Source organism: Macaca mulatta, chromosome 5, assembly GCF_049350105.2.
Source record: "Macaca mulatta isolate MMU2019108-1 chromosome 5, T2T-MMU8v2.0, whole genome shotgun sequence".
NCBI classification, from domain to species: Eukaryota; Metazoa; Chordata; class Mammalia; order Primates; family Cercopithecidae; genus Macaca; species Macaca mulatta.
In genome coordinates, this window is record NC_133410.1 from 77,943,159 (window position 1) to 77,957,924 (window position 14,766).

The 14,766-nt window shown below is 44.0% G+C and overlaps 1 protein-coding gene across 18 annotated transcripts in view; it reads left to right on the forward strand.

Annotated features, from left to right (window-relative positions):
• The first annotated feature begins 6,168 nt into the window (after nucleotides 1–6,168).
• Nucleotides 6,169–14,766, forward strand: part of CLOCK (clock circadian regulator) — a 121,231-nt gene continuing 112,633 nt past the window's right edge. For 5 of the 18 annotated variants that reach the window (XM_002804105.4, XM_078003571.1, XM_015138682.3 and 2 more), the window contains exon 1: nucleotides 6,169–6,859. The gene's annotated coding sequence lies outside the window, so the exon portion shown is untranslated. Of the gene's footprint in view, nucleotides 6,860–6,925; nucleotides 7,158–14,766 lie in introns of those variants that run through there. The other 13 variants (XM_078003573.1, XM_078003568.1, XM_028848577.2 and 10 more) reach the window with 8 other exon arrangements.

Consider the following 14,766-nt stretch of genomic DNA (forward strand, 5'->3'; position numbering starts at 1 on the left):
AGGCTGTTTCACGCCACCTTCCTAGAGCTAGATTTAAAGGAAAACTCTAACTTTCCATGCCTAAGTAACAAAAGGACCAGAGGCTACTTTGCAAACCCGGACCTTTTGTGCCTGGCAGATGGGAATTTGGCTGTCCGCAATCAATCAGACTGATTGCCTGCTGAGGGTTCTTTTGCAACTTTGTAACTTCACCTCAGCCTCTGATTGGTGCAAGCCACCACTTCATGAAATGAAGTGGCCAATAGGAAGCCTCTAGGGGGTATTTGGACCGGAGAAGATTCTGAGCCACTGCTCATGCCTACTCCCACACTGTGAAGTGTACTTTCATTTTCAATAAATCCCTGCTTTCGTTCTTTAGTTGCTTTATTCTGTCTTTACTTTGCTGGGCGTTTTGTCCAATTCTTTGTTCAAAACACCAAGAACTTGGACACCTTGCAGTCAAGACCCTCTACCAGTAACACTTTCAGGGCCTATCCCTCTTCTGTTGGGGACTGGGAGAGAGAACAGGGATGAAAGGGATAAATTTCCCTTAACTGTACAATGAATACTGCATCCAAATTGTTCACTCTTTAATGGGGCACATTGAGTTCTCCTAGAAACTCTGAAACAGCTTCCCAACTGCACAGTCCCTTGATTGACATGAGAGATGGACCAGTCTTAGCTCTATCTCTGCTAACTCTCTTAGTTTCCTCTCCTAGAAGTAAATCCAGCCTCTTGCTACTAGAATTTCCTTCCCCCTTGGGTGTCAAGATGGTTCAAATCTGAACAGCATTTTCCACACAGCATCAATTGACGCATGAGAAACTTACACAACCATGGTATCCTTGCTACACCACATGGTAGATGTTGTAGATTGCTTTATTTCAGCCTACTCCCTGGCCAGCTATTTCTCCAACTCTTTTCCTGTTTCATGTAGGTACAAGGCAATATCAGCAAGTTTGATAGTGAATCAGATGCCACTCTCCCTCCCTCACAGTCACCTGATTCTGCTGGAGTCTTGTTCACTTGGGGTAGGGTAAGGCATAAAAAGGAAAGGAAAAACCATAGTACACACCAAGAGCCTGGCTTCAGTGATCCTCTCAGGTGTTTTTCCCTCTTGCCAAGTGTTGGGCTTATATGGTCTGAGAGTAGAGAGTTAGAGGTTTTGGCTATGGTAGATCCCTTTTTGTCCAACTTTTATCCTTGGGTGAAGGAGTGGGTATCTGACCCGAAATGTTGGCAGTTCTTTAGAAGGTGAGGTACTTCATGCACTTGTTCTTTATTTTAGATTTCGGTCAGCATCTTCTTATACAGGTATTAGCTGTACTTATTAGTGTTACATATTCTTGTTGGTTCTCAAGTATTCAATCACTAGAATAGTATTAGTCACATCATATTTCACCGACTGATTTTAGTTTGTTTCTCCTTTGTACTTTTGAGAGGTGAAGCCAGCTGGGCTTCTGGGTTTGGTGGGGACTTGGAGAACTCTTGTGTCTAGCTAAAGGATTGTAAATGCACCAATCAGCGCTCTCTGTCTAGCTAAAGGATTGTAAACGCACCAGTCAGCACTCTGTAAAAACGCACCAATCAGCACTGTCAAGTTAAAAGATTGTAAATGCACCAATCAGTAGTCTGTAAAATAGACCAATCAGTGCTCTGTAAAATGGACCAATCAGCAGGATGTGGGCAGGGCCAAACAACAGAATAAAAGCTGGTCACCTAAGCCAGCAGCAGCAGCCTGCTTGGGCCCCCTTCCATGCTGTGGAAGCTTTGTTCTTTCACTCTTAACAATAAATCTTGGTGCTGCTCACTCTTTGGGTCCGCATTACCTTTATGAGCTGTAACACTCACTGCGAGGGTCTGCAGCTTCATTCCTGAAGTCAGCAAGACCACAAACCCACCAGGAGGAACAAACAATTCCGGACGCGCCACCTTTAAGAGCTGTAACACTCACTGGGAAGGTCTGCGGCTTCACTCCTGAAGTCAGTGAGACCACAAACCCACCGGAAGGAAGAAACTCTGGACACATGTGAACATCGGAAAGAACAAACTCCAGACACACCGTCTTTAAGAGCTATAACACTCACCACGAGGGTCCGCGGCTTCATTCTTGAAGTCAGTGAGACCAAGAACCCACCAGAAGGAATAAATTCCGGACACACTTTCATGCACATTACTAAGGCTACCCCTTGACAATAATCTGCCTACAGTCATAATTTAGGATAAAGATGATCCTAAAAATCTTCTTTCTGGCATTTCATTCACTCATTAAATCATTTATTCACCTCAGGCCTTGGTGGTTTTGTTTTGTTTTTTTGAAACTGACTTGCTCTGTCACCCAGGCTGGAGTGCAGCAGCACGAATTGGGCTCATTGCAGACTCTGCCTCCCAGGTTCAAGTGATTTTCCTGCCACAGTCTCCCAGGTGGCTAGGACTACAGACATGCACCACCACATCCGGCTAATTATTTTGTATTTTTAGTAGAGACAGGGCTTCGCTATATTGGCCAGGCTGGTATCAAACTCCTGACCTCAAGTGATCTGCCTGCCTTGGCCTCCCAAAGTCTTGGGATTACAGGCGTCAGCCACCACACCCAACCTGGTTTTTATTTTTAAATTTTAATTAATTTATTTTAGTGATGGGGTCTTGCTATGTTGCCTTAACTCCTGGGCTCAAGCAATCCTCGAGCTTTCAAGGTGGGTACAGCTCACCTCAGGTATTGAAATGGATGCTACACATACAGTGAGTGGCAAAGAAAATACATGGTTCTTGCCCTTCTGGAGTTTACCTTGTGGTGGTAGGGAAAATAGTTAATAAGAAAACAAATATCATATATACATATAACTAATATATACATAATTTAAACTTATAAGTATTATGGGGGAAACTGGACACAATAGAAGAGAATAACTTTGCATATTATTGGTGGTGGGAGGGCAGGTGGGATGTTGGCAGGAGACCTCCTTAAATAGGGTAGTTAGATCTTTGAGATGTGATGATTGAGAAGGAGCCAGCCATGAGAAAAGGTAGGAGGGGTCCAGTCAAGGGCACAGCATGCCTGAAAGCCTGAGAGCAGAGAGAAATTAGCAAGGAAATGAAAGGCAGTTTCTCAGTTGGAGAGTTACAGGAAAAGGAAAAAAATGGTAAGACATGAGGTTGGAGAGGTAGGAAGGGGCCAGATCAAACAGGTTATTGTGACCATAATTAGGAATTTGTATGTAATGGGAAATGATAAAAGGGATTTTAGAAGAAAATAACGTGACTTCATTTATATTTTCAAAATAATTTGGCTGCTCTGTGGAGAATAGATTGAAGGGAGCATCCAAGATATTTGTGATACAGAAGAAAAGACATCAGGTAGATAACTGGACAGTGTGTATAGAGCCCAGAGGAGAACTAAAGGCTGGAGTTAAAAAATCTGTGAGTCATTTCAACTATTCCTAGGGTTCCAACAAGAAATTGTAAAGATTTACAACCTTTAAAGATCACCACCTAACCTTTATGTAGCAGTTTAATTTATCTTTGATCGTCACAGTTCTCTGAAATGCCTATTCTTGTAACTTTACAGATAAGTACCTGAAGCTCAGAGGAATTACTTGATTTGCTCACTATCTCTCAGCATTAGTCAGAATTTAAGCCAAGAGTTTTGACCACAAAGTCTGTAATACTACCTCAAGTATGAGGCAGGATTTTGTAGTTCTATTTTAAAGGGATTAGAAAGAATATGAGTAACTGAATAAACTATGCAAGCTTTAAAAAAAATGCTTAATCTTATATTCCGTATTAAGCATATCTTAAAGCTTCCTGTTCTCCAATTCACCTTAAAGCATGGTAGTAAAACTAGGAATGTCAATGAATGGATGAGTTACTATGGAAGAACAGATATGACTTTGTGACTGACAGAGTGACACAGGAGTTAGGGCAAGAATTAGAGCAAAAGAGATATGAAAATTACCCAAAAAGGAACATCATTGACAAGAATAGCCAACATTTCTATGGGATTTCTTATGTACCAGATAAAAGTACACACAGACACACACACACACACACACACAGTCTCAGTTATGTTATGACATAGGATTGTAATTATCCCATTTTACAGATGAGGAAATTAAAGAACAGAGAAATAACTTGCTTAAAGTCATGCAGATATTAGTTGTGAAGCTATGATTTAAATGCAGGCAGTTTAGATCCTGATTCTGTACTCTTAACCACTATGATACATTGCCTACCAACTGGGGGAAATCAGTTGACAGAGGAGTTGAGAAAATAATCAGTTTAAATGATAGCAAGGTTCACAAGAAGGAGTGAACAGAATATCTGAAATTATGTTTAAGGTTATGGAATATAAATTTAGGATCTATGAAACTATGAGGCAGGATTTTTGTTTTATGAAAATGTGGGATCTGCAAGTTGGAAAAGCTATTGGAAATATCCAATACAGGCTCGGTACACTGGCTTGCGCCTGTAATCCCAGCACTTTTGGTGGCTGAGGCGGGTGGATCACTTGAGGCCAGGAGTTCAAGACCAGCCTGGCCAACATGGTGGCACCCTATCTCTACTAAAAATACAAAAATTAGCTGGGCGTGGTGGTGGGAGTCTGTAATCACAGCTACTTGGAAGGCTGAGGCAGAAGAATTGCTTGAACCTGGGAGGCAGAGGTTGCAGTGAGCTGAGATCATGCCACTGTACTCCAGATGGGCAATAGAGCAAGACTCTATCTCAAAACAAAAAAAACACATGTAGTACATTTTTTCTTTTCTTGGAGAGAATCTGGGAGAAAGGAGAAGCTGTAAACTGAACCATGGGAAATGTTCAAGCAGCGAGAGAGGACTGAGCAGAAAAACGGGGGATTATCAACAGGTCTTGGTAAATAATTAAATACAATGAGAGAGAGAGGAGTCAAAGATGGACATGGTTTGATCTTGGTGACTGAGAGGACAATGAAATCAGTAAAAAGGGCAAAGGTATTTTTGAAGATAATACATTCTAGATGACGGGGACTATAAGGAGGGATCAGTGTCTCTAGAATAAAATTCAAAAATCCATCCTAGGGAAAGCATTCAAACCCTCTCTTGTCTGGCTGCAACCTAACTTATCAGTATTATTAACTTTGCCTCCTGTCTTCCTACCTACCTCTTGTCAGTCGGGACTCTTGATTGCATGTGAAAGAAAACCTCTCACTGGTTTAAGCAATAAAACAGATGCAAGAATTTACTGACTGGTTTAATGAAATTTCCAGAGGAATCTAGTCCACATTTGTTTCAGGGCCTCAAACATGTGTTTAGGCCAAACCTCTTGTCTTCAAATCTGCTTATTTTCCATGTTGCTTTCTTTCTCAGAATTCACGTGTGGAAAGACGGCTCCAGGTTTCCATTCTCCCAGATTTAAACCCACTGGTAAAGAGGTAAAACCTTTCTTAGGAACTTAGTTTGCAACAGAGGATTAAACTCAAATATGCTTTCCCCCTGTGTCCTGCTCAGACCATGTGGACTGAGAGTGGATAAATGATAGTTCTTCAAAGGAAATTATCAGAATAGGGAATGAATGCTGAACAGGCAAAAATGTCGACCAAAATATCTTCTGTTATATGATGGGGTCAATTAACAAATCATGTTTTCCCACTCCTGAAAGAAAAATCCTTAGGTGAAGGATCAAGTATCTGAATAAGTGATTCAGTTTGATGTTCTTTTGCCCGGAGCATACAGCAAGAACTGAAAATGTTTACTGAGGTGAATGTTACTTTAAAGGGAGGATTTTACAGCCAAAAAAGTAAAGTGTATTTTTTGAAACAAGAAGATGGCTTTTTATTTCAAATCCAAATGATATTCATTAAAACATAGGAATTACTAGGAATTAAGATTGTAAAGATCTCTTCTCCAGTAGAAGCACTGAAATGTGCTTTCCCCTGTGGACCAAGAGTGCCTTAACGCATCAAGGGAAGTCATTTCCCGAAGATACGTAGTAGTCACACGTTGTTGCAACAAGGAAATCCATGCAAATTAGGGTCCTGGTTTATTTCTGATGCTTCATTCCCCATCTTCCATCATACTGTCACTTGGTTTTTATTAAAGGCCGGGGGAAAATCTCCAAATGAGCAAATAAATCCCGACGTCCTTTCGCTTCCCTCCTCCGGCCGAAGGCGCATGCCCTGTCTCCCCAAACCCATCCACCAATAAGAAGCAACCCAAGCCTCGCTCCTCCAGATGGGAGAGGATGTCACTGGCGGTCCAGGCGCCTCTTCAACTCTTCACTCCCAGCACCAGGAGAGGAAACGCGAGTGATGCCACTGGGGGAAAAAGTCTCCTGCCAACACCCGAAAAATCTAACCTGGCGTCTGCAGTGTTTTGCTTTGGAAGGGAGAGCGGGTTCCCTTTCTGGCCTCCGGATCCCTCATCCGGCAGGAAGCTCTTCCTCCTCCTCCTCGCCCCCGGCACACGGGGGGAAAGCCAAAGAGCCTCCAGGACCTAAGGCTAGGCTCCGCCGGCCGGCCGCGCCCTCCACCCGACCAGGCCCCGCCTCCCCGGCTTTCTAGTAACCGGCGCCCTTCCCGGCCGGGGCAGGGAACTGGGCGCCTGCAGAGCCAGGTTTCGGCCCAAGGGAGCAGGAATCTTTTCGGGCGTCCGGGATCCCTGGCGCGGCTCCGTGCTGCCTAACTAGGCAAGTCGCATGCGCACCGAGCCGCGCCGGGAAAAGGGAGAGTGAGGGGAGGGGCGAGCGCAGAGCCTCCGCCGGCCGTCGGAGCCCGCGGGGTAGCTGACGACGCATGCGCCGGGAGGGAGCGCAATCACTGACTCGGCTTGCGGCTGCCGTTTTAAAAAAGGAAACCCCGGAGAGCGAGAGCGCGAAGGAAATCTGGCCGCCGCCGTGAGCGCTACCGGTGAGTGGCGCCCGCCGGGTGGGCCCAGGGCCTGCCGTCCACCGGTTGGCTTCCTCGGCGGCGCATGCGCGCTCCGGTCGGTGGAGGAAGGGAAGGGAAGGGAGGGGGAGGAGGAGCTGGCCACAGTAGCGGCGAATTTTTGGGGGGGTGGGTGGGGGGCGCCACTCTCAGCCCCAGGTGCTGCTGGAGGTGGGAGCCGCGGCGCCTCCTGGACACGGGCAGAGTAGTGGTTCCAAGCCATCGCAGCGGGAGACCTGGGTGGGGGAGGGAAGAAGCCGGAGCCGCCGCAAGCCACACGGTGAGGGCGCGGGGAAGGGGAGGGAGCGGGGGGCGGCGTGTGTGGGGCCGGGGGGCGGCGGCCAAGGGTGGGGAAGGCGGGAGCTGAAGCCCAAGTTTGGCGTCTTGTTCTAGTGTGTCTTTTCCCTGGACTTGGGGCGGAGGCCTGCCCTGCCTGAGAGGCCCTCTGGGGCAGCTGGGGTTACCTGCGGGGCAGGGGCGGGAGTGGGGTGCACGGCGGGGCCAGGTGGCTTGAGGGCGCCCGGAGCTGCTGCTGATTCCAGCAACTGGGAGGCGGGGAAAGCCGGGGACTGGGTGCCGAGAGCGCTTTCGCTGGGGACCCGCTAGGCCTTGTGACCCACTTTATTCCTGTCACCACTCGGGCACGTTTGGAGCAGCGCCCAATGGGGCGCCGGGGCGGCCAGCTCCTCCGGGGAACCCCCGCCCTCCCGGCGCCCGGCCCGCGTGCCGCGGTCCGCAGTCCGAGCGGCCGCCGTTGCCGCTCGCGGGCTGGTTCCGTAAGTGGTCGTGGTTCCGGGGTTCCGTCCCTGGGCAGCGCGCGGCTCTTAGTGTCTGACTCCGGCGACCGCGCGCGGGTTCGAGGGTTGGCGGCGAGGCGCTCGGTTTCTCTTTTTTCCTCCACCCGCGCTTCCCGTTCCCGGTCACCCCCGCTGGCGTTTGTAGATTGGTTTTCGCCAGTGAAGCCGGGTTTTCTGGAGTTGGCTCTGGCCCTTGGAGTGTAATTTCCTACACGCAGCGCCGCAGAGTTTATATTCTTTGAAAGTGTTTGTCGCTTTGTAGAAGTCCTCTTGTTGACGGTAGGTGAGCCTAATTCTGCAAGATAAAAGCCTCAGTCTCTGACCTGGCAGATGAAAGATCAAATCGGGTTGTGGTTTCCTGCTATTAGAATGCCATGCTATTAGACTTTAAGGCTTTCTAGTCTTCTTTAAAAAATTAAAAAAAAAAAATTGCAGTGGAAGAAAAGCACAAGAAGTAAAGAAACTTTTACAGTCGTTGTTGATTTGACTATAACGCTGAACCCCCCAAATGAAAGGTAATTTTACTTTGAAGATTGCATTCTGATTTGTAGCTTTAAGCGATTAGAGGAGAAAATTGTGCAATATTCCTCTCTACCTGTTTGAAAATAAACATTCTTAAAAGGATGTAATTTAGATAATGAGTTGCTTTCTCTGAAACGTATCCCTTGGGGACATCGCAAATCTGGTTGGTTTTCAAATCTTGGGGGAAGGAAATTAATTCCGGTGTTAAGTAGTTGGCTGAACAGAATGTCTTAAAAGGTTAGCCTGTAGCATTAGGAGAAATACCTAATGTAAATGATGAGTTAATGGGTGCAGCACACCGACATGGCACATGTATACATATGTAACAAACCTGCAGGTTGTGCATATGTACCCTAGAACTTAAAGTGTAATAATAATAAAAAGAATTTTAAAAAAGGTTAGCCTGGAGAAAGCAGACTGAAAATGTTCTAAAGCTAGGCATAATCAGTTATGAAAAAAGAATAAGGAAGCTTTCTGCGTACTAACAGGGAAAGATCACAAAAATTTGTTACGAAGTGAAAAAAGCAAGGTCTAAGTAGTACATTGTGAATAGCGTGTTATGTCTTAAGGGCGAGGTATAATAATACAAATTTATGTTTGCTCTTTATATAAAGAAATTCTGGGAGGATTTAGAAAACTAGTAGTAATAGAGGAGGGTGAGAAATAGTGTCTGAGGGAATGGTGGGAAATGAGATGTATTATGTGTATGTCTTCATGTTTTCAAATTTTTGTGTATATTGTGGACTCATAAACTGGGTTAAACAAAAATTCCCTCTCCCAAATAATTTATGTGATTTTTGTTGCCTAATTTATGGTGATTTAAGTCATTTTCAATATGATTGCTTTTAATATTTTTTAGGAAAATCAACTAAAAAGAAAGTTTGGGATACATTTTATGACTATTTACACTTTAATTTTTAAGATTGCAGAGGTCACAGGCATTTATCTTTTAAAGATGTTTAGTTATATTTTGCCTTGCTAAAATGTATAATTGTTTACATTTGGCATTATGGCTAGATTATGCTGCTTTCAGAGTGTAGTTTGTGTTTCCCCTTCCTCTTTTTTTCAGGAGTCATAAGTGGATAAAATTTTACTTAATCCCAAAGTTTCATGACGAACAAGTGTGAGGAGTAGGTGAACATTCCCTTTAAGTGCTAGTAAACTTGATTGTCCAGGTTGGTTTGCTTTTCAGATTGGGAAACTTTTCTTTCTTTTGAGGAAATCAAACATGAACCCTGGTGAAATGTAAATTGGGGTGTGTGTGTGTGTGTGTGTTTGTGTCTGGTGGTTTCTCATGAAAAAAGAGACAGTGTACAAAATGAACTTTTTTTAGGACTGTGAATTGTTGCAAACCTTTTTAATGAGGTTAAGACTGCACAGGCAGCTGTTAGATGGACCCTCAAACTCCCCCTGGTGACTAACATTGTGTAATCAAAGTAGTGAATAGTGAGTAATGGGTTGCAGTTGCTGTGAGCAGTTTTGTAATATTACCAGTATTCCTTTTTATTTTGTAGGATAGGATACTTGTATTATTTCTGTTTGATATGTAGGTTTTTCTGATTGACTTCTGCAAAGTGGCACTTATTTTTCATTTGAATTCCATGTGGGTCTATTCAATCTTTTTAAAAAATTGAATTATATTTATTTATTTATTTATTTTTTGGTACGGAGTCTCACTCTGTCACTAGGCCGGAGTGCAGTAGCGCAATCTCGGCTCACTGCAACCTCCGCTTCCTGGGTTGAAGTGATTCTCCTGCCTCAGCATCCCGAGTAGCCGGGACTCTTATTTTTAAAATTACAGAAGTAAATTGACGCTCATAAAAAGTTAAAACAATGGTGTATATATAATAAGTGACAACCCCTTTACATCCACTTCTAGCTCACATTCCTCCCCAGAGGAATCTGCGGAGCCCAGCTACTCATACCTTGACTGAAGGGTGTCACTGTTAGCACCACTGTATGATCTTCTAGATATTTTTCTGTGCATTAGCAAATATGTCCTTTTCAGTCTCGAAAACAGAATCGTTTTGAATGATCATCTGCTTTGTCATTTTGCCTCTAGTATGGGCTCTGTTATTACCTGCAGGACAGGGACATAACTTGGAGCCTGTGAGAAAGCTTAACATGTGATATAGACTGTAGGTCATACTCATCTTTTCACTAGTGAGGGGTCAGTTGTTATGGAGGCATTTGCAGAGTTTGCAGGGAGGTCATACTGATGTAAATTTTATCTGGTATAGATTGAATTTACTGTAAACTTTGAGAGGCTGAGGTGGGAGAATGGCTTGAGCCCAGGAGTTCAGGACCAGCCTGGACAACATAGTGAGACCTCTTTGCTACACCATGTTTTTTAAAAAAATAGCCAGATGGGGTGGTGCACACTGTAGTTCCAGCCAATTGGGAGGCTGAGGTGGGAGTAGTAGTTGAACCCAGGAGTTCTAAAAGAGCAGCCTGGGTGACAGAGTTGACACCCTTTTTTTAAACAAAACAAAACCCAAGAAGTACTTGGATTACATGAATTTTATAGGACTCTTCAGAATCCAAGTTTTAGGATTTTCTTTGGCTTTGACTTGAGCAATAGCGTCTGGGTTAAACTTTGATTTGTTTTTCTTCTGTACTTGCTTGCAGACTCCTACGAAAGCCTCCTAGATTACACCAGCCTCTTGAGCTTCTCTGAAGTGAACCTAAGCAGACTCTCCTTAGCTAAGGGACACTGTTACTGACTTGGATAAAATTTAGCTTTTGAAGGGAAAAGGAGAGAAGAGGCTCTTTGGTCTGGCTTTTGCTTAACTGACAGCAAACAACTAATATGCATACTCTCTCCTCCATCCATCCCTCTGGTTCTCTAATAGTTCCAGAGGGTTGTTTGTTTTAAACCAGGTTACAAAGAATTACCAAACCTTAATTCTTTTTAGCTGATAGAGTTTGCAAAAAGTTCAGAGTATTGATAAAGACTGTTTACTATGGGAGATACCTAGAAAGATGCAGTATAATTGACCCTGCCTTCGGTGGAATCTAGTATGGTTAAAACAGCATAGACTATCATTATTATTATTATTATTATTATTAGAGACAGAGTCTTGCTCTGTCACCCAGGCTGGAGTGCAGTGGCATGATCTTAGCTCACTGCAGCCTCCGCCTCCTGGGTTCAAGCGATTCTCCTGCTTCAGCCTCCCGAGAGTAGCTGGGATTACAGGTGCCTGCTTCCACACCCGGCTAATGTTTGTATTTTTAGTAGACACGATGTTTCTCCGTGTTGGCCAGGCTGGTCTTGACCTGCTGACCTCAGGTGATCTGCCCACCTCGGCCTCCCAAAGTGCTGGGATTATAGGGGTGAGCCACCGTGCCCAGCTGAAAAGCATAGACATTATAACACAAGGTAGAAAATGACAAATTTTAAAAGAAAATTACACACAAGATTTGTAAGGGTGAGCCTATTTCTGGCTGTTTTGTTTGTTTGTTTTTGTTTTTTGGTGGGGGAGAGGCATGGGGTTTTGAGGGAGAATATGTATCTCAACCTTTTAATTAGTTGAGAAAGGAAACTTAGCTCAGATCTTAGCTCTTGATAATGTAAGGAGTTGTTACATTCTTTTAGCAGGTATCTGTGAGACAGAGCTATTTCAATAGTTTTTTTTTTAAAGCTTTCCCACTGGAAAGAACCCTTTGATGTTTTATTTAATAATTATAATACAGCCTCTTTAATCACTTCAAGATTGCTAGAAAAATTTGGAAATTAAATCCTATCAGTTAACTGTTGTCTACCACCAAATATGTCAGCCAGTGTTAATATTAAAAGAAAATTGTTTCCTCTTATCTCAGTCTTGAAGCATGTATTTTATGTCACCTCTTCCCCACATTTTTACTTCTAGTGCTGTGTCAGAATACTTATTTGCTGTGACTATTTTAATAAAACAACACTGTGGGGGAAAAGTCAAAGTTCCACACTGTAGCTAAACCTTTTGATGTTTATCTGTTTCCTTATAGTTTTTTATAGATGCATAAAGTAAAATATTTTTTAAGTTCTTTGTAGGCGTTACACCAATGGCTGTTGCATTTTCTCCTTTTTTGAATCAAAAATTCTAGATGGAGTTGTATGAATTATTTATAGAACACTCACGTGTCAGCAATATAATTATTACTAATTGACTATAATTACATAATGGCATTTATATTTACAGGTTGCTTTACAGCCGTTTGTTAAAAGCCCTATTAGGTGTAACTTAAATAGGTGGATAAAGAGATTCCTGTTTTTTCCATTTTTTTGATTATGCAGATGTTAAATTATTTAAATTTATTCTCATAGCCTCAACTATGAGTTATTACTTTAGTTGGATATTTCAGAGATATAATTCTGCTAATTTTAAGTCTTAGAAGTCTACAGAAAGAAATCACTTGTGAAAAATGAAATTTTGTGAATTACTTTGTGGTTTAAAGTATGCTGTTTCAGATATAATTTGCTTTTCATTTTTCAGAAACATTCATTTTTTACATTAATAATGACGGATATTAATTTTCTTTTTCAAAGAGTTCATATTCAGGTAGTTAACATTTTTAATTCTCATCCCAAATAGTGGAAAATGAGATGTGAGGGCTATCTGGCTGTGACATGTTACCTCATTGATCCCCAGGGTTGATTCAGCTCATCTGGCTGACTCGGCAGGCATCCCCTTCCTCCCTCACTGCTCCATGTGTGTCCCTCCCGAAGCTGCATGCTTGGTCGAAGAGGATGACCATCCCTAATAGAGGAGGACTTGTCTTGGGTCAAGGGTGTATGAGTAGCTGTGCTCCCCTGCTAGAACCTTTGAACAAGCTCTCAAGGTCCAAATAGTGGAAAATGCAAGTACAGGTTGATTCATGTTGGCAGATTTTGGTATTTAAAAAAGGTAAAAAGCACAAATGGGGGATATACCAATAAAGGTTAGACCATATCCCTAGCTAAGAACTTATCGTTTGTATTAAAATATAGTTTAATATAAAAAGTTGCCTTTGTCCCTCCCCTCTCCTCCCCTCTCCTCCCCTCTCTTCCCCTCCCCTCCCCTCTCCTCCCCTCTCCTCCCCTCCATTCCCCTCCACTCCCCCCTCCTCCCCTCCCCTCTCCTCCCCTCTCCTCCCCTCCCCTCCCCTCCCCTCCCCTCTCCTCCCCTCCCCCTCCTCTCCTTCCCTCCCCCTCCTCCCCTCTCCTCTCCTCCCCTCTCCTCCCCTCCCCCTCCTCTCCTTCCCTCCCCCTCCCCTCCTCCCCTCCCCTCCCCTCCCCTCCCCCTCACCTCCCCTCTCCTCCCCTCCTCCTCCCCTCTCCTCCCCTCCTCCTCCCCTCCTCCCCTCCTCCTCCCCCTCCCCTCCCCTCCCCTCTCCTCCCCTCCCCTCCCCTTCATTCCCCTCCCCTCCCCTCCCCTTCACTCCCCTCCCCTCCCCTCTCCTCCCTTCCCCTCCTTTCCCCTGCCCTCCTTTCCCCTCCCTTCCCCTCCCCTCCTCTCTTTCCCCCAGTTGTAAAAGTAGCACATCCCTAATGTAGAAAACTTGGGAAATACTAAGAAAGCATAGATTAAATTTTAGACTGGGCGCAGTGGCTCATGCCTGTAATCCCAGCACTTTGGGAGGCTGAGGTGGGTGGATCACTTGATGTCGGGAGCTCAAGACCAGCCTGGCCAACATGGTGAAACCCCATCTCTACTAAAAATACAAAAATTAGCTGGGCATGGTGGCAAGTGCCTGTAATCCCAGCTACTTGGGAGGCTAAGACAGGAGAATTACGTGAACCCAGGAGGGAGAGGTTGCAGTGAGCAGATATCACGCCATTGCACTCCAGCCTGTGCAACATATCAAGACTCAGTCTCAAAAAAAAAAAAAATTAAAACAGTATCATTGAAGATCCTACCACCAAGAGTGCTGTTGTTAATCTTCTTGATTATCTATCTGCTTCCTGCATTTTGTTTAGCCATTACTTAAGTGTATGTATACTTTTATGATGTTACGGGTTCATAATGTAGTCCACTGTAGTGCAAGCTGTTAACAGTGAATCATCAACATATTTTCATGTCAGTATTTTTCTGCTATGTGATTATTTTTAGTAGGTATGTAACGTTCTCATCTCTGTAATACTTATCAATCTTCTGTTGGACATTGAAGTTGTTTTCAATTTTTAGAGTAATAATACTGTCACTTCCATATATCATGCATTTTGATACTGGCCTACCTACTATCAGTGATTTTTTTCTATTTTTGTTTCTCTGAAAATATCTCAATTTCACCCTTTTTTTTTTTTTTTTTTTGAAACAAGGTCTCATTCTGTCACCCAGGCTGGAGTGTGGTGGTAATAACATGGCTCAATGTAGCCTAAACCTTTTGGGCTCAGGCAATCCTTCCACCTCAGCCTCCTCAGTAGCTGGAACCACAGGCGCATGCCACCATGCCCAACTAATTTTTAAATTTTTTGTAGGGACAGGGTCTTGTCATGTTGCCCAGTCTGTTCTTGAACTCCTGGGCTTAAGAGATCCTCCCACCTTGGCCTCCCAAAGTGCTGGGGTTATAGGTGTGAGCCACCATGCATGGCAGTTTCACCTTTTTTGAAGT